Raw genomic sequence first — 20,896 nt, forward strand, 5'->3', positions numbered from 1 at the left:
CGGTCTAACATCTAGAAGATTGTATCGAGTATTCGTAAAGTTAAAATAAATCTCAATCCACTTAAATACGATCAATCGAGTGGAGGGATCGCCATCGTCGTTTTATCACAGGCAAATCTTTGTTGATTAATTCGCTAATAAACGTGATCACAAAATTACTCGTCTAATAAGGGTTAAATTGAATACCGGAATGGTCGTTGATAAATGATCGTCCTCCTCTCGAGTGTTCGAGCCATACCGAGGCGCTCCTTGAAATTTTCAATCGACCAACAACGAAGCTGCCTGCGGAATGATAAATGCGACCACTCTCACGATCTACATAAACACCGAAGACGATTATTATCAATAATACGTTTCTCGACGATGCATTTTATAGAATTTCAAATGGTTAAAATGACGACCGTGACAACGATTCTCGTACCGTGATTCTTACGCGCGAATACAACAAATTTGTGCTACGTGTCGATACGAATCTAAAATTCGTATAACACTCACGGATATCACTCACCGTGTGTAAGATATCTCTCTACGTCGCTCGATCTTTTGAAATAGAAAAATACATATAGAATTTGAAAGTACCGATCCATCATTCTGTTCCCGTTACAAATACAGATAAAAGGATTGATTAACGCAAACTGTTCGAGAGTGCGACGAGGGCAGTTTTCTTTCATCGTTGCCAGGAGAGAAAGTCAATTACTGGGATGACAAGCGGCAAACGTTTAGCGATGACGTAGTACGTCTCCAGAGATACTCGCGGTACGTGTTCAAAGTTAAAACGCTGGAACAGTTGCTCCCTTGGCTCCACCTGTCAACTACAGTTCGAAAGACAAGGCGCTTGGATCATTTCCTACTTGCCCTTCCTTTAAATTTTCGTTTCGCCAACGTGTCTCTGACGACCGCGTAAACAACGAAAACTCGGGACAAATTATTTTTCTCCATCACTCTAATCGGTCGATCAAAATTTCGTGTTTCGAAAAAAGTATCTCGATTGATGATAAGAAGAAAAAAAAAATATTCCACGTTTGCATGGAGATCAAAGAGAATAACAAAAAAAAAAAAAAAGAAAAATATTGCAAATTCCATTCCGTATATAGAATTTTATTGATTTTTCGAAAATGTGTTAATTTTTAAACAATTAAATCCCGGTTCGAAGTTATCTATCGATCGAAACAAAAATATCATTGGATCGTTGCGAAAAATGTTATTTATCAAATAAACTTGTTAAATCGGTGACTATTGGCAGTATTTCACCAATTACGGCCACCGCAACGTAATGCGGCACCGGTAATTTGTCGAACCGATTCTCTGAAATTCTCCCAAATTTATTGCGATGCGTATCATCGATCGCAACGAAAGATGTATCGCGTTCTCCGCGTTTAGAAAGGATTTAGATCTCTGCGTTTATTATCAATCGTCACGTTGTATATTCGATCCGTTGAAACGAACTTTGTTCGAAATATTCGAAGACGTTTTAAAGAAATTAAATCGATCATCATTGATCGCAACGAAAGATGTATCGCGTTCTCCGCGTTAGAAAGGATTTAGATCTCTGTGTTTATTATCAATCGTCACGTTGTATATTCGATCCGTTGAAACTTTGTTCGGAATATTCGAAGACGTTTTAAAGAAATTAAATCGATCATCATCGATCGCAACGAAAGATGTATCGCGTTCTCCGCGTTTAGAAAGGATTTAGATCTCTGTGTTTATTATCAATCGTCACGTTGTATATTCGATCCGTTGAAACTTTGTTCGGAATATTCGAAGACGTTTTAAAGAAATTAAATCGATCATCATCGATCGCAACGAAAGATGTATCGCGTTCTCCGCGTTAGAAAGGATTTAGATCTCTGGGCTTATTATCAATCGCCACGTGATATATTCGATACATCGATTGAAACTTCGTTCGAAATATTCGAAGACGTTTTAAAGAAATTAAAGATATTTTCAATCGTCTATTGTCCTACTGCACTGATAACATTTCCTTGTTTACTTTCCCGTATTCTTACAACAGCATTGCCGTGAACTTTAAACATTTGATTCAGCGATACGTAGAATAAAATTGCAGCATTTCATCATTAGTGAATATACTGTACAATTTTATGGCTTATTAAATTATTTATTTCTTCAAGAATTATTATCGTATAATTAGATATGAATTGTTTACAGAAAACTTATATTTTTTTAAAATATGTTCATGCGAAATAGAATATGCCGTAACTCATTTATATTTGAAAATTGAAAAAAATATAAAGATTAATCATAATAAAAAAGAACGCTATAATATACGTATTGAATAACAAATAGTAGTAGTATAATAAAATTTTTACAACTTCATAATTTAAATTCGTGAATCATCAAGATATTCGAATAACCGCTTACGCGTATAAACATGAAAAATGCATCGTAAAAAACTATCGAAGGTGTGAGCTTAGCATTTGCAGAGCTCGATGTAAATATTATGATAGTTTAATATTAATTTGTAAACTTCAAGGATAGTACTTTTCTATCGAAGTACAAAAAAAAGAAAGAGAAAAAAAAAAAAAAAAAAAAAAAAAGAAAAAAGACCAGGAAATATCGTCTACCGTCAACGACAATTATTAAAGATAATTTACGACAAACGGTTTACGAAGAAGGTTTTAAATAAAATTATAGTTATTCGCTTCTTCGTTATTTCAGAATAATAATAAGCAGAATGGAATAATACACGTATGCATCTATAAACGAAAGTTTATGGAAGTTTATGGAAGTAAAGAATAAAAACTACGCTTAAATGGGATATCACCCAGTACATACGAGTGACGCGTATTCCGTATTGATCTCATCGTGTACTCTATGTTGTACACGATGACATAGATATCGATCTTTTAAATGCATCAATGTATACACCTCCACTTTCTAAAGAAACGATGCCAGCAACATCTTCGACCGAGGGAACAATCGGCAAGAAGATGTCGAAAGATACGTAATCCACGCACTGTATTCTTAGGTAATAATACATATATATATATATATACACGCTTGACGCGACACCGTTGCTTTAATACACATATGCCACTTCCAACGGGCGACAGTGGCGATTATCGAGCATTAATCTGTCACGACCTCGTTTTTCAACGTTCCTATACTTTCCGAGATGAACAATAACGAGGATGATCCCGACGGGAATCTTGTTCGTGCTGCACTTTCGACACTGTTTCACGCCATTGTTACGCGTTGTACTAACCTGAACCGGAGATGATCTTTTATTATTTTCTCGCGCTGAAGAAGAAGAAGAAGAAGAAGAAAGAGAACGTCATCGTGCGATAAAAAAAATTGGTCGCTTTAAATTATTTAAAACGTATCTTTGTAGAAAATGCAAACGAGCGTAGAATATTTCTGTGACCAAGCGTGTATACAAAGATAGCGCAAATATAGTATACGAATTGATTTGATGGACGAGTGATCAATGTCGACGAAGAAAAATTCCACGCTTGCTCCCGTGTACATCTAAAAGACAGCATACCGTTCTCCGTTTCTAGATACAGCCGGTGCTTGCTTTGAAATTGTAATACGCACGCGAACGACATAATCAAATCGCAAATCAGACCGGATTCTTATGACCGTGCGGCACACCGACGAGGAAGTGATTACCATCGTTCGAAATACGAGTACTCTCTCGTTTCTTTTTTCGCCCTGGGTTCCAACTTGAGAAAGGGGACTCAGGATATTACGTCGCCACGAAACCGGGGGGAAAATTTGTATTCCAACGATCAGGCGCTTCCTACTTTCGGATCTTTTTGAAAAATCTGGCTAAAAAGAATCTGGCATTACGCGCCTATTTAGCGAGTATTTACCGCCTATTTAACAACACGTTTCAGAGAGACCCTCTCCAAGTGATATCTCGACCATATTTTACAGTCTGGTGAATTCTAGGCGGCTCTTAATGATTGAAATCGGTTAATCCAGTTGCATTTAACGCGATATCTTTGCGGAGAGGAAGTTGTTTATATCCCGATAATTCGACTCGAACTTCGAGAATATGCGTTTTTCTCTCAAGAGCGACAAGAACGATTCGTAAGATCGTAAAGATTCGAAAAACTTGGCGAAACTTTGTTCGAGAAGTAAGCACGGTTGATAATCGATAGCCACAAAAGATAGCCACACACCTCTCGATTTCCTATCGCAAACGCGATTAAAAAATCGACTCATCCCGTGGTGACGTGAGCGAAGATTATCAAACGAAGATATCTACTCGATATATATGCAAATATACGTTGAATAACTTTCTTCGATATATTTTATCGCATCGTTTCAGCTTATAAAAGTAAAATTAAAACCGTTCTTCGACCATGATTTTTTTTTTTTATATATGGACATATCTATATCCTATTTTATTACAACACGAACACGAGCCTTTTATTTCTTATGAGTCATACTTGATCGTTCGTAAATATATCGCGTGGTAATTACACATACTTGGCCTACCCGAAGAAACCCGATTTTGACCGGAACGATTATAATTTTTCACGTGTCCAAACTCTCTCTAACGATATGCACGCGTTTTCGTACCGTTCAATACACGGATTACGGACTATAAAGTTGTATCTCCATCCATTGCATTGAACGGTGGCACGAGAAACGATAGAACAAACCCAATAAACTACTTCCACTAAAGGAATCGCGCCACGGTTGAAAACGTTCGGTCCCATCAATAATCGCTAATGAGACAACCGACTTTATCGACACGGTATCCCGAATCCGTCCGATTTCGTAATGTAATTTAGTTGTGAACGGTTTCGTCTCAAGTGACGAATCCAAGTGTATTCCAGGAACTAACACTGCCGGGCGCGAGACTGCCTCGTTAATTCGAACTATCTTGATCGCGAGCTTCGTGCAATCACTACCACGGATAGACGTCATCGAGATACGGGTAATTGAAAGTACACCGAGGATAGAATACGAGTACACACACACACACACAGAGTAAACCGTCCCGATAATTTGCATTTATTCACCGAATCGTGAACCGCTCGTAGAATCGTGGGCGCCGTGTCGAATTTAATTGAACGGGATTTCATTAATCTTTGCACGAGTAGCTGGAATCTTGTTCGTTGCCAAGTTCTTTTCGTTCATTCGTTGCTACGTATGTATCGAAAGATTTGCATTTCTCGTGTTACGGTTTTGCATCGAGGTTAATATCATCGAACCGCGAAACAAGATAAAGATGATTTTCCACCAGGCAGGGAGCTGAATAACAACGAAGAAGAAGGAGAAGGAGAAGGAGAAGGCGCATCGATGAGCATTACATTAACAAAGCATGCACGGTATCATGGGAATCGGTTGGGAGGGAACGTGGGAGTTTACGGCCACACCTTGCTCGTCGAAGAATCGTATTGAAAAGGACGCGAGGAGGGAGAAAGGAGAAAGAATCTCGTCCCTCGAAAATATTTCTCGAGAGTGAAAGCATCCGGCTCGACGCAGCATCTGTGGAATTACCTCCGGCCACGTATCGAGATACACGAGGTAGGTAGCCACAGCCAGCAGCCGGCCGCCGATCGTCTCCTAGGGATCGTGACGACTTAAACTTTCGTTTAATTTATCACGGCATGCGCGAGAAGGTCCAATCAACAGGAACTTTCTCTCCAAGGGAAAAATCCAACCGATCGCGAATACTTTGCCTCTTTCGCTCTCTTCTTTTCTCTCTCTCTCTCTCTCTCTCTCTCTCTCTCTCTCTCTCGTTCCTTTCATCCGGAAATACGTGGTCGCGCAACGTTTCTATAACGATGCTCGCTCGATGGAGAAATCTAACGTTCCCTTCTCGACCGGTAAACGCGATATCACGTCACGTAATATTCGCGAAGCCAAGGGCGATTCGCCTGTTTCGATCCAATTGTTCGTAACATTATTTCGCTGTGGAAATCGCTGTTGACTCGTTGTTATTCAGCGCAAGCAAAAGTTTGAGCGTAGTTTCGTTTCTCGTTTAAGATTTACCGATTTACGATAGGATATAGTTGATCCGTTACTTTCGATCTTTTAATGAGTTTGTGGACGTTTCGATAGGATTTTATTTTGTAACAAAGTTGCGCGAAATAATAAAGAGCGAATCGAAAATAAATGAATACGCGTTACAGTTTCTGATTACCCACCGCAACTTTCTCGCTGCATTCAAATTGAAATCTGATAAGTCGAGTAGATTGGATCGTTATTCGGCCCTCGTAATTCTTCGGCCACGAGGCCGAAATAACATCGCGCGTTATCTAAGATCGGATGCACCCAAGCTTCCGTATCCTTACATGGCGCGCACGTATCGCGATCGATACGTACGATAAGTAGGAAAAGATTTGCGAGGAATCGAAATCAAGATTCGATTTCGCGAATTAATTTCTATATATATATAAATCGAATTACTAAATTGCGAAATAAACTTGAGTCGCATAAGAAATTCTAAATTCCGAGTTTATAGCTAATATACGAAAATTTTTCAATTAATGCTTCCGACGCTTGTAAATAATTATATTTTCCATATAGTATAGCAAAAAATACGCGAAAGTTATATTCTACACGAATGTTTCGAGTAATTAAAATACATTTATAAAATATATATTCAATAAAAAGGACATTTTTCATACGTACCGTTTAATTACATTTTAATTACATTTCTCTATCTCAGAATTTCTATTTTGAAATAATTTTTACGCGTGTCGCGTTTTTTGCGTGTTTTTATCTACGCGACGTAACAATAAGCGACATTTCCATTTAACATCGAATGTAACGTTATTTTATTAAACGAAACATATCGATTTCGATTATCGAATTTAGAAGAATTTCGTTTATTAAAATTTCTAACGTGTATGTTATTCACCGACGCGTGATCGATACGTTTGAATGTTAACGAAGTTGAAAAACGCGTTTTCCTCTCTTCCTGAGCATATCGATATTTAATATTTATACAAATGAGTGTTATTAATTAATTTAATAACGTAGAACGATACACAGAAATCAATTTCGAGATAAACGTAAGGCGAATTCGATTATGGAATATCGTATTCTCTCTTTAACAGTTGAGGGAAATTTGCATTGACCTTGGCAATGCAACCGAGTTAATTCAGAGTTTCGACATCGATTGCTCTTATTCGATACTACTTTCACCGTTAGAAATATAGATATATTCGCCTCGTGTGCGCAATTTCTCGATTATCTATTCGCAATAATGAATAAATCGTGCGATGCAAAAAACATATGCGATATAATATATATATATATATATAGCGACAAAGTTTCGTTGTCCAAAATATAGACGAAAGGGAACAGGGATTCGCGTTATTTAACGTTGAATTATAAAGATTAGTTTAGTAGTTTGTATCGAAATAAATCCAGTAAGGAAACATAAAGTTCTCCGTTACTTTTGCAAGGGAACTGTGAAATACAAGAATCTGACGACACTTTCTCTTTAATTAAAGAGCAAGTAACTCGTCACGCGAGCTATTAATTGCGATTTAACTTTTTGCCGTTAATTTATCGAGAAACATGGACATCAAATAACACCATTTTGTTGCAATCGTTATCGATTTTAATAACAATCTTTCTCAGCATTAAAACTCGACGTACGTTCATTATAGCTTTAATTAGATATTAGATAACTAGAGCAGAACTAAGTAGAGCATATATATATATATTTTACCAATCATTATGTAAGGAACGAAAGTATTCGATTCCCTTGAGCATTGCTCGAATTAGAAAGAAAAAAAAAAAACAATTATAATTAAGAAAATTTCAATTGGAAATCTGTAAATTGACTCGTACAGCATAAACTAGAATCCGGTAGAAGGATCCAGTGTCGATTTACTCGTCTCATCGTAATTATTTCGTTTTCGTATATTTTTTTCTATAAATTGACTCTCAATATCGCGCGTGTTTCGGATCGATCCAATTACACGAGCGAGAACGCTTTCGTTCGTTCATCAAGAGGCGCGCGCGGTTATTAGGTTAGGCGTTAAATTTATTCTCGAAGCAGGACGGATTTCGAAGCAGGCGGCTACCGCGATTTATCACCGAACGGGAGATCGACGCTCGTAAAGATACAAAGCGATGCCGCAACTACACGTACGATCGGTATAATTTCCTCGTGGAACAGTAGAATCTTACAAGAGTCGTGATGTTCGCGTGACTTTCTCTCCTCGCCGTAAGGCGTCTAACTTCCTGGTAACGGACGACCGAGTTATGACGGACAGATCGAGTACGATCACGAACATTCTCAATCTTCCAAACGCTTTTTCTCTCCCTCGAGATCGAACAGAAAAGAACGCCTCGAAATTTACACTTCGAATTATCGGATCGTTTCATATCGCTTCATCGATCCAGAGATCGACTCGATCGTGAGTCGAGTCGACGAGTATTCGTCTTCGAAACGCGATGGTAAATTACCCGTTCCGATCAATTCAATTCTTTAACGGTCATTTCTTTCGAAAGCGAGAATCCAAGTACATCCAAGTGTATAAAAAAAGCAAAAAAGAAAAAAATCGTTTTCACGCGATCGACCGAAGGATTTCTGTCGCTCAGAAACGCGTTTCTCGCTTGCATCCAGATATTTTCATATCGAAGTATGTTGGCGACGGTGTCGCGCTTATTTACGACTTGTCGACGCGTAATTCCCCCGATTGATTTATAACGCGCGGCTATCCTGTTTTACAACGCATAACAACGAATAAAAGAAGTTACAATGTCGGGAGAGACTTCTTTTCGTCGCACGCTCCGGGTGTCCAATCTTCGTCCAAGCCACCACCACCATTTCCCATTAATGCGACGCACGTGTTTAACGGTAGCGAAACGATTTAGTTATTTGTCATGCCTGCCGGCTTTATTGTAACAACCTGTGCCGGCCAACGCCGCCCGATCGTACAACCTGACAACCGGAGCCCGATACTGGTTTCCCGATTAGAAGTTCAATGGTCACCACCGGCCATTATAGGCGGCGTTAGAGATTCGTACGTTCCAATTCTTTCGGCCGATTATCCACACAACGTCCAACTCACCTATAATCCATCATTCTCATTATTACATCGTGAGCGCGTTGTAAATGTCGGTCGACAGATCTTGATTGGCATTGTGCCTTCGCGAAGCCTTCGCGAAGCCTTCGCGGCCGTGTGCTCGATGCAACGGCCGAGAACAAATAACTATTCTACGAAGTAACGGCAAGCCGGATATAACCAGACCAACGAGATGATAATTTCTATTTATAATCGTCCGAATAATCGTTTGCCTCGATCTCGAGGAATAATTATAAAATCGAAATTAAAATCGAAATGAAATCGATGAAATTTGTTTTTAATTACGATAATATACGAATGATAAGAACGTTGCGATTTTGTCATCGTTTCGTCTCTCACTTGTAAATAATTTAATAATTTATGCGTCGTTGGATTTATAATATCTTCCCGCGGTAAACAGAATTTCTCGTTAAGACTCGTTAGTTGATCACCGAAAAGAAATACGGGCGCAGCTGATGGACAGCGTATTGAAGTTGAACGATCGGAGTAGGTGGCGTGTCGTGATTGCTCGATAGGTGGGCGCCGAGGAACGCAGCAGCGCATAAGAGTGCGTGAGCGTTTCTATCGATCGCCAGGATAACGCGATATGCGTGCCAAGGCTCACGAGTCACGCTTCATCCTTACGATCACGTGACGATTCCGAGCAGCGAAATCATCGTTTGAAATCGTTCGTGCTCGACCTCGCAGCACGCTATACCCACGTCTTCTCTCCACGTAGCGATTTTTCGTGACATCACTTTTGCCATTTTTGCCAAATCGTTGAACAGATGTCGAAGAGCGTATCGTACACGATTCTTATTCGTATAATCGAAAGATACGAAAGATACGAATCGCTGGTGGTTCGATTAAGCATTAACGTCGCGAGAAGCCTTTCATCCGGATCTAACGTTTTTTTTTTTAACTGGTTTACTTTTTATTAATCTTCATTTCGATAAAAATACGATAAAACGCGATTTACGATTCAAGGACTATTTATTCGAGTACAAATTACAAAGCATACATCTCTTGGCTAATTTATCGACGTTATTATTCCACTTTCTTACGTGTCCGCTCGACCAATTTATTGGCCGAGCATCGATCATTCTTGGACAAAGCAATGGGTTTCCGCAATGATCACGGTATGCGGCGGTATTGGACGATATCGAGAGCGTTAAAGTTTTGAAACGTTCACCATTGTGGACCTTGTTGCACGATATATATGCAAATTTGCAGAAAACCGGTCGCAATTTAAAGGAATATCAAAGGCTTGTCGTTATTTAAAAAATATAGCAATAACAAAGGTATCTGTCAGCACTATCATTTCATTTTGTTTTTTTTATTCCCCCTTCTTCCACATAAAGAAACTTATTTTTCAATCTTTCGTCGGACATATAAGTTGGAATGCGTCGCTCGAAAAATGTATTCCACGATCTTGTTGTACCACTTGTCTCGTTGTACGATAATATTCCTCGTGTCTCGTATCGCAAACAACGCGCGAAATTTTATTTATAAAACGCTCGAAAACACGCTCGTTGTCAATCGAGTACACGTGTTTCACGTCGATTCGTTTTATCAACGAATATATGAATGAAGAATAGTGGCTGGTAGCCGCTTGTTCGTCACACCATAGAAATAACTGAGAACCTGATTTGTTAGATACACGTTTCTTTGAACGCGCGATTAGTCACTTTAATTGATCCGCGCTTAAACTTTGCGAAAATAAGGAGCGCGCTAATTTACCTTGCGTAACTTAATTAGATGATAGGCTACGCGCGCGCTCTTGTTGTCGCTTTATCTTTTCATCGCGAGACTATACTACACCTCGCCTCGAACAACGCGCATTGCGCAAATTAATACACTTTCACACCGTTCGTAGCGTTTCTGCGCGGAAGTAGAAAGTTCGTAAAGATTTTTGAAACAAAATCGAAATCGTTGCGCGTAAACGTATAAGAAATTGAATGAACGAGCCCGTCAAAATTAATCGCGAAAATCGACGGTCGATTGATCGGCAGAGATAATCAATTCGAAATGATCGAACGATCGATTTACATACACGCGTAAAGTTTTATTACATTTCCACAGGAATAAGCGATAAGATCGCACGATTTTGCGCTCAAAGGGGATAATACATATGTAAAATAGTTCTTTGCCAAGTATTCTCACAAATAGAGAAATATTTTTAAACGTCGTAATTCGATCGTATATCGATTTAAATAGTGTTGTGCGAGAGATATCCATCCATATCCGTATAATCTGAGAAACAGTATTAAAATGGAAACAGATGGAATGCTATAATCAACGTTCGTAATTACATTCATATATTCCATTAATCCGCGTAGGAGATATCGAGGGAATTAAATTAAAAAAAAAAAAAAAAAAAAAACTTTTATCTCTTCAAATTTTCCATACACGTTCGACCGTCTCTAAATCTCTCTCTCACCATATTCCGAGACTGGAGAGGAAAGAATATTTTAGTCAGTGATCTCACGATCCATTTTGTTTCATATTCGAGAAATCTTGAAGTCAAGGTCGAAATATTTCGGTCCATACCGGAATTGGAAAAAGAAATAAAAAAAAAAAAAAAGAAAAAGAATTCAAAAGAGATCCGGTGAAAGCGAAGAACGAAAAATGATCTGATTATTCTGTGAGAGAGACCGATCGTGGCCAACACTTTCCTTTATATCGTTGCACGAGCGTGTATCTCGTACATGTGTCTCGTTCTCGATTACACGTGAAAGAAAGAGGCTTTCTTCCTAGGGGGAGGGCAGCAAATAATGAAACTGATTTTAATCACTCCTTATTAGCACATCTTTCCGGGTCTCCTAACCTCCGTCTTCGACTCGATCCTTTTAAAAGATATACCCCTATGAACCGCGAATTTTCCTCGTTCCGCCTTATTGTGTATCCGTTTTTTAATACCCACGGATTTCCTGTTTTCGCGAATTATGACTATCCATTCCGCGAAAGAAATATAGTATTTATCGATGATAAATCTATATGCACGGAGAGATTGAAATCACGCGTTTAACGAGACCCGCTTAAAATATTCCCTCCTTACGTGTGTCTTGTATAACAAAGGAAACGGTGAGAATCGGCGACTTTCACGATGAATGAGCGAACCAACATTCGACTGGACGTAAGAAATTGCCGAGGGTCCACGACCTGGACGAGTTGGCCGTGCATCTTTCATGGCCAAGGTGACCAGCGTCGTGGTTAGTTGGACGTTCGATTCTCTTCGCACCGCAGCCCGACCCGCGCGCGCGTTTATTATAGCGATAAAATATCCGAGTCACTTTCACGCGTCGATTCGTTTGGAGAGTTGGAGGAGAGTACGCTGTCGATGCGCTGAAATTCAGGAAAGAGAGACTCGCTGCTACCTTCGAAGAAAGAGGCGCGCGTGCAAGCCTCGGCAAAGTACTTCCCGATTCCTATAACTTTCCTCTCCACCACGTTTTCGCCAACATTCTTGCCGATCGTTTAACAACTTCCTTGAAATCCTTTCCGCACAAAAATAATCTTAGTCGTCGCTCGACACGACGAAAATCCAATATACTAATATACGATATACTAGCTTATCCTTGCGATAAAACTAAAAATTACCAATTACGATGTAACGAAGGATGTAAGGAAGTCGAGAGAAGAAAAAAAAATAAATTCAAGTTAATAGAGGAAAGTAAACACGTTACATTTAGATTTCAAGAGCAAAACTTGAAACGCTTCGCTTCGATTCTTGCCACTCGCATCATCGATCGGTATTGAAGGAAGTTTTCCACCAGAAGATCATCTTCCGCCGTCTCGAATAACAAGGATGAATAATTCCTCGGCGAGAAGGACGCAAAAATATTCGCTCTCGGCGCGGAGAAAGTGGTCGTCGGCTCGAGTTCGCGGTTCTCTTCCCCCTCATCCATGTCATCCGTGACCGGTTATCGAACAACTCGCTGCACCAGAGATGCCACACTGGCATGGATTCATCGCATCGATCACTTTTCGTTCATCCCGATCCGATCGAAATTCGCGCGTGTATGAATATTCATTCCGCTCGATAAATGCGTCGCGAATCCGTTAATCGCTGCCCAATGTCTTTGATACGCATCTTTGTTTCAACCATGATTGAAATATAAATGTGCTCGCTATTTTGGCAAGATCGGTCTCGGCAGTTTTGGCTATTATTATGCTTACGCGATCCGCGCGTATATCGAAATATTTTATAATTTCTTTAATCTCGAGAAATTGTACATTTTGATAATAACGGTGTAGAAAATTGCAAGTGTTATAATTTATAGCAAGATAAGATTTATCAAAAACTCGTTTAAAAAGCGATTTAATTAACTTTATATACGTATATTCAGATAGCAAAAATAGATTAAGATTAAATAATATAAATATAAATTAATTTAAGCAATTCTCAGAAAAGTTAACGAGCGTAATTCGAACTACCGATCGATATGCTAATGTGACTTCGAATCGTATAATTCGATACTCGGTTTCTCTTATTGAACCGGATTTAGATAATCTGAATGAGAAATCGAGCGTTTCGATCCATCTTATTAAAACGTTTCGCTCTTATCGTTTTTTATCCTCGGGGAGAAGGTACTTTGTGATTATCGTCGAACCAAAAGTACGTGATCTCGAATATGTTTGCGAATTGCGGAAATTTCTTTCATTCCAAACCCACGATGCATCCATGCTTATTACCCCTTAATGACCAACGATTAAATATCCCTCTCCGATATATCATCGAAAACTCGATGATCTCGAATCAAAATAAATTGCATTCCCGATGAGAAATTTTCAACGTAACGCAACCATTGAAATTTACCACTGCGCTTTTGCACACCGACTCAACCTTCCCGCTCCACTTTCTCCTATTACAATAGGAAAATAGAACCTTTGGATTCTTCGTACCCTCCTAATTTTCGCAACGAAAACTATTGTATTTGTTGTCGATTCCGTATTTTGAAATCCCCACTACTTTTCCCCCACCTATATATCCCATCTATTTGAATTAATGAAATTTTATTATTAACCGCTTTGCGTTTATCCACGAATCACATTTGGACACTCGAACCGTGAAACTTTTTCCAACGGAGGATTTCTTCCTTTCCCTATTTACTCGAGCCGCAAAAGCGATACTTGGCATACTGACCGTTACAAATCGCGTGTCCTTACGCAGCAACCAGAATGGAGAACGTTTCCCGTTTCAGTTGGACGCTACGATTGCACGGACGACTACGCGGATATTAGCAGAGAAAGGACGCGTTACTTTCCGTCACTTGTCTCTACAGGAAGACCCAACGGGTTATAAAGAGATTAATCGCTCGCGGAAATGTCATCGGTATAATGATCTACACTTGAAAATTATTCTGAAAAGTATAATTATACCTGGCTGGTTGGAAAACAAGATCGATGTTTTCACAAGATCCACTTTCAAAGAAACTGTAATTACTATTATTTTTTTTTCTTACGCATGCGCTAAGAAGAAGAATAATAATAATAATCCAACGATTATGCATCGTGCAAGGAAAAGCAACGCGTATAATGGAAAATTAATTGAAATTACGCTCGATTCTTCGTTATCACGTTTCGACGCAACGGTGATCATAAAATCGATTCCCCTTAACATATAGGGTTATAAGTATGACCCTAATTGGTTTTTCAATGGATAGCGAACATCGATCAAAAGATATCGAAACCTTCGTTTCGATTAATCCTCGACGATAAGATCACGTATTCGAATTATTGCAACGATCTTTTTTTATTCTTTTTTTATTCTTATCCTCTTTTTCTTCTCGAATACGTATACGAAGAATATTTGCCAGGAAAGAGGAAGAGGCGAGGAAGAATGAATTGGAGGAATATACGAGGAATCACGGAAAACGGAAACGAGAGATGAGGGGGGAGAAAAATTTGGACGAGTTCTCCGTTTCGGTATCGTTTGAACGAGGCGCTCGGAAAGGCGCGCAATACTTAACAACAAAATAGCAGTTACAAATAACGCGTCCTTATTTACTTGAGTTGACCAGCAGGAGAATGTCTCACCTGCCATTTTGGTCGGCCGATCGAGCGGCCGGTCCGAGCTCGCGAACCATCTGATCCTGACATAAGCCGTGCAAGGAGGTCGGCGAAAGACAGACACCAGAGGCGACGTTACTTCACCAGATCGGATCGCTTAAAAGGTGCGAGATATGAGGAACTCGCTCCACTCGCCATCCGTCAATCTTTCCTGCCCCTTTACCGATTCCTTTTTCTCCTTTTTCCCTCTCCTTTTCTCTTTTCCACCGCCTTTGATCATCTTTATCTTTTACAACAAGAGACTCGAAAAACTTTCTTTCGTTCCTTCAAACATTCCATTTTATCGATCGTAATTTCGTAAATTTAACAAGTTAGTCGTTTTATTATTATTTAAAGAACGAAGACTCGAGGAGAATGGATTGGCCCGAGACCGAAACTCGAAAAATTTTCTTTCGTTCGTTCAACACTCCATTTTATCGATCATAATTTCGTATATTTAACAAGTTAGTCGTTTTATTATTATTTAAAGAACGAAGACTCGAGGAGAATGGATTGGCCCGAGACTCGAAAAATTTTCTTTCGTTCGTTCAACACTCCATTTTATCGATCATAATTTCGTACATTTAACAAGTTAATCGTTTTATTATTATTTAAAGAACGAAGACTCGAATGGACGGATGGCCCGAGACCGAAACGTGCGTCGAATGAATGTCGCACGAGAGCACCCACGATTGGCACACGTTAAGCTCGTTAGCCTGGCATTCGGCCTCTTGAAATTCCTTCTACCGGCAATTATGAGGTGTTGCGTCTTTCGAAAGTATGCGACGATTAAAGGAGAACGGTGGAAGGAAGGCAAAGACGCGCCGAGAATTTCTGCTATTTAAATAAACTGCCAAACGATTTTGCAAATTAGTTCCTGAATATAGTGGCACAAGTTCACCGGATTGGATTGAACTCGTATCTGTGATCGATTTCGTTTAATCGATGCATACGAAAGAGTAGAAGATCGTAAAATTGGAAAAGAGGATTTTCAGTAATTTTTTGTTTCACGGGGAAAGTTGAAATGACGACAACAAAGATTATCGAGAAAGATTAGTTGTTAGAAAATTGTTCGTTACATTCGTTTTCCTTTTACGATAGAAGCGAATCTCTGCGAGGGAAACCGGAAAACCGAAAGAATTGCAAATAGTCTCAAACTATTTCTTAATTAAAAATTATTCTACACAAAATAGCTCGTTAAGAAAGATATATATTACTTAGTAATGTATATATCAATTAGTAATGATACACGATCCACGTTCGATTTTCACTTTCTAGAAAATTTTCAATCTCAGCATCAAAAGTTAATCACGAGTTAGGTTTCGTTCGAAGATCGAATCGAATCGAATCGAATCGAATCGAATCGAGTCGGTCAATTTCTCGTGGCAAACTTTTTACGAATAAAATATATATATAAAAAAAAAACTTCTATCGAAATACACATACAGGGAACGATAGAAAAAAAAAAAGAAAAAGAAAGAAAAAGAAAAAAGGAACAACACGCGCGTTGCACCGGTATTGGTTGCTTCGAGTCATACAAGCGCCGATATATTTATTCGTGCTTCCCTGTTCCATACTTGGAAATGCTCTCCCGTTGTAAATGCAATCTAGTTTTTGAACGATTTATGCGCATGACAGGTATTATTCTACACCATTCTCGTAATATTACATGTGAAATTTCAATAACGGCGTTACTTATTGCACACCGATGATTAATATCCGCGTATGAATCAAGGTAAGGATTGCAAGATAGAAACGTTAGACGGTCGATTATGCGGTGAGCCAAATGATCGCTGATCGCCTCTATTACCATACGCACTTGTTACGCATAATTATATTAAATTGGCGGATAGCGGAGCACTGGGTAAAGAAATCTGGATGAACGTAATTCCACGCTCTTGCTGACATTGATCACCTGGAAATTTTCATCGATTTTTACCCGCCTTAGGACCGCGATCGTTACGTTTCCTTTCTTCCAAGGATTAAACGTGCATTATGCAAATTCGCACTTTTTTTTTTTTTACACAAATAAAAACGTATAAGAGGAACGCGTGCAATATTTGAATATAAAATTTGCGCGGGAAAGAGTAACGATTGATACATCATCCAAGATTTTCAATTACCCGTGCAGCAATTGTAAACATCATCGATTAGTAACGCGACACGAACTGGATTTCAATGTTCACTTGCTCCAATACGTCTTCTCGTTCGCTCTCCGTCTTTTCTATTTTACATGTTCGCGCGTTCACCGGACGACATCTAATTGCACGATCGGTAATTTACCTCCCGTTTAAATCATTCATTGGAAAAATCTAAATTACCGGATCGTGTAACGATCGTATCAAGTCCTTTTACTGTCACATAAAACCTAACTACTTCTTTCGCGTTCTACGAACGATAATTACGCACAATGCGGACAAAAATCTATATATTCGAGTTCGAAAATGATCTTCGCGTTCGTTGCATATTTCTCCTCTCTTCTTTTTTCCTTTAATTTTTTTAATTACTTCAACGTAATAAAACCAAGTGGTTGCTTCGCAATCGGGCAAAGATTCGTTCGAATGCCTTCGATGTGCAACTTTCTAACTCGAGCATCGACTCGAACAACATTTTGCAACACAATACTTACTGTTTATCATGCTTTATCGTAACGTTAAGGATTCGCGATCTACAACTTGGCCAACGTTTATCGTTTCGTAAAATAAATCTCTCTTGATCTCTCCTTATCCATATATCGTTATCGCGGTACACGTTTCGATGCACGCGAGCGGCAAAGAAACGGCAACGAAATTATAGCCACCTGGTATTATAATTTAAAACCGAAAAGGAAATAAATGCAAGAAGGAGTGGAAAAATTGGAAACTCTGCTCTGCCAAAATACGTCGAAAGAACGAAGAAGAAGAAAAAGAACTCGACCGAAACTCGATTTCCATCCAGAATCGATAACGTTAATTATAGCGGAGAATTGTGACCGAGTATCGTAACGCGATACGAGTGGACGATTCGAACGAGTCATAGATCGAGATCAACGGTCGAGCTTTGTATCATTTTTACCGAACGGAGGCTTGTACTTTGACGTCATACTCCGATTAGCTCGCCGATTACTTCTCTTTATATATTATAGGCGAGCTCGCGTTGAAGCCACGTGTAAAAGCGCGGTTGCGTGGCCACGTGCGTTATCTCGACGACCACCAGTCGCTCCGCTTCGAGTAATATCAATCCAAGATGGACGCGAGTAATTGCGTTAAACAAGTGGAAATGGAATCGCGAAGTGTAATCGGAAAGAAATTGCGTAAATATTTTTCGAAACGATTCACTCGGCTGATTCGACATCACGGATTATCGCGCTACGAATCCACGATACGCCTCAGTCGATCGTTCGATCGCGTCGAATTACCGCCAATTTCCCCCTTCCTATTCCTTTCGTATAATCTCGACGAGAAAGGCTGAAAGGACGATGACAGACACGAGTCTCTCGAACGTGTCGTTTAATACATCGACACCTCTCCTCGCCCTATTGTCCCGTTCCAATTTTGTCGGGTGGATCGTTTCGAACGCCACTCGTTTTCAACCGCATTATCGCTGTCTGTCAAAGTTTCAACTTTACGTAACGAGCTACCATTCGGAAAAGAGCTATTCTCGTTTCTGCACGCTTGTCGGACCTTTTGAAACGCGACAGCCATGTAATTCATAATCTCCACGTGGGTGGAGAAATAAGATCGTAAAATCCGTACGGTAGTTATTTTAGAGAATATATCGCTCTCTCTCTCTCTGTCTCTCCTCTTCATAGAGTCGTAGATATCGTATAAATCGGATGTATATCAAGTGTTTGGCTTTTAATTCAATGGAACAACGATGGCGTAACGGTTGTTGCAACAAAAGCAAAGATAGGTTTGCACGTTAATTTTGTTAATAAACTTTCCTTTCTTGGATGTATTATTAACTAATCTCCGAGTTATCGTTAACAACCGCATTACGGAAGACGTGCTTCTCGTCGAATTATAGTCGTTAACAGATTGTTAAATGTAATTAACAAATACATAAATCTAAGCTGCTTTTGCGCAAAGCAAAAGCCCACTTGATATTTTCTTAACGTTTAAAATAATTTAAATAAATCTTTTCTATTATTAGAAATCTTTCATTTCTACTTTCATTCGTTCGTTACTCTGAAACTACGGGTAAAATTTTTAAAACTAGACAGGAATAAAAATTACATTCCTACGTAATTAACGAATATATTATTTCACGACGACGCGATTATTAAAACTACGAAACGATTCGAATGAAATTTACATCTCTTTAAGCCGGAAAGAAACCAGTAGGAGAAAATATCGTGCATTTTTACTCGCGACAAGCAAAACAACAAAAAAAAAAAAAAAAGAAAGAAAGAAAAGAAAGAAACGCTCTATCAATTACCCGAAAAGAAAAAAGAGAAAAATATGTTTGACGAATCAATCAGAACCAGTCCAATGATTTCCTTTTCGAATTTTCAGCCGCGATAATAAAAAAACTGCCGAGCAACGAAAAAGGCTCGCATTAGTCGATCGAAGAGACGGTAATAGGAGAGAAATGTTTCTTTAGGCAGCGAGCTCTAACGCTCTCCACGTCTTAAAGGATATTTTGATCCGATTTCTTCTGAATCTTGTTCTCATAAACAACCAGCTGATTGCCGGTGCGAAAGGCAGGCTCCACCGAGGAGAGGTGGACGACAGGTGGTGGTTCTATTACAATCCTACACGGCTCGTTTCAACCGTGCGGATTCGTCGACCGCCATTTGCATACGCCTAGTGGCAACGGCGAAACGTTTCCTCGACACGACGATCGACGCCGTGAGTCACGAGGGTCAGGAGTCGCATGCGAGTCGACTTCCAGCGACGAACGCTCTTCCGCGAGATCGACGTTTATATACGAATCTTCTCGATCGATGCGTCGAATCGCGGATCTGTTTGTATACAGTTATCAACCGAGATACCAGGAATTATATTCCGCCAACAGGATCTTTTTATCATCTATTCTCCACGAGTTCGATGGCTCGTGGTGGCCTTTATCGAAACTGATGACGGTGCTCGTGTCGCAACGTTGGGTCTGCACCGATAGCCTTCGATCCCAACATAATTCTCCTCGGCCACGAATCCGTGCGATCGATCGCGTTCGAGATAGTTTATCCTTTTTTGAAGCGCTTCCTCTCCCCGTTTCGGGGAAATTTAAATTTCTGGAAAATCGAAGAGATCCAAGTGGGATATAATTGGAAAACGAAGAGGAACAACGAGCTGTCGGGTATTAAAGGAACGAATACTCGGAATGGAAATAAATTTAGGATGGCAACATTCGCCGTTTCTGTTAAAGGTTACCAAGTTAGGAAACAATAAGGCATTTACCGGTTTGCGAAACGCTTCTGTAAATCGGCAATACTGCGCGAGAGTTTATTTAGTTGGCGAACAATTATTTAGAATAACGGGGCCACCCACGAGTTCAACCCAGCATGTATTCCTACACAACGTTAATGCAATAATCGTGTAGAACGTTAGTAGTTAGGAGGCGCATCGAAGAGCGGTGATTATCCATTCGCTTTTAACGATCAGGATAAATCCAACAAGTTCGTAAATTGCATCGTTGTGTTTAACTCGATTTGCTTAATTGTTGTTCAAATATCGACAATCCCGTGGAAGAAGGTATTACTTACCAGTTTCGATATTGTAACGTTCGTAGATATATTCGATTCGATTATAATTTACAATTTGTTTTCTTAGTCAAGCTTATAAAATTACACACACACACACATACATATGTATATACTTTTCATGCGTGTTTACCAATAATCAACCGACGATAAAAAT

The 20,896-nt window shown here is 39.4% G+C and overlaps 1 protein-coding gene across 2 annotated transcripts in view; it reads right to left on the bottom strand.

The window, feature by feature from the left end:
* Positions 1–20,896, bottom strand: part of LOC122715790 — a 50,647-nt gene that overhangs the window by 7,805 nt on the left and 21,946 nt on the right. The window contains exon 1 of one of the 2 annotated variants that reach the window (XM_043938244.1): positions 3,227–3,361. The exons of the other annotated variant lie outside the window; for it this stretch is intronic. The gene's annotated coding sequence lies outside the window, so the exon portion shown is untranslated. Of the gene's footprint in view, positions 1–3,226; positions 3,362–20,896 lie in introns of those variants that run through there. 2 annotated transcript variants of the gene reach the window in all.

Source organism: Apis laboriosa, unplaced genomic scaffold (genome assembly GCF_014066325.1).
Source record: "Apis laboriosa isolate Shangri-la unplaced genomic scaffold, ASM1406632v1 scaffold40_cov151, whole genome shotgun sequence".
Taxonomy (NCBI): Eukaryota; Metazoa; Arthropoda; class Insecta; order Hymenoptera; family Apidae; genus Apis; species Apis laboriosa.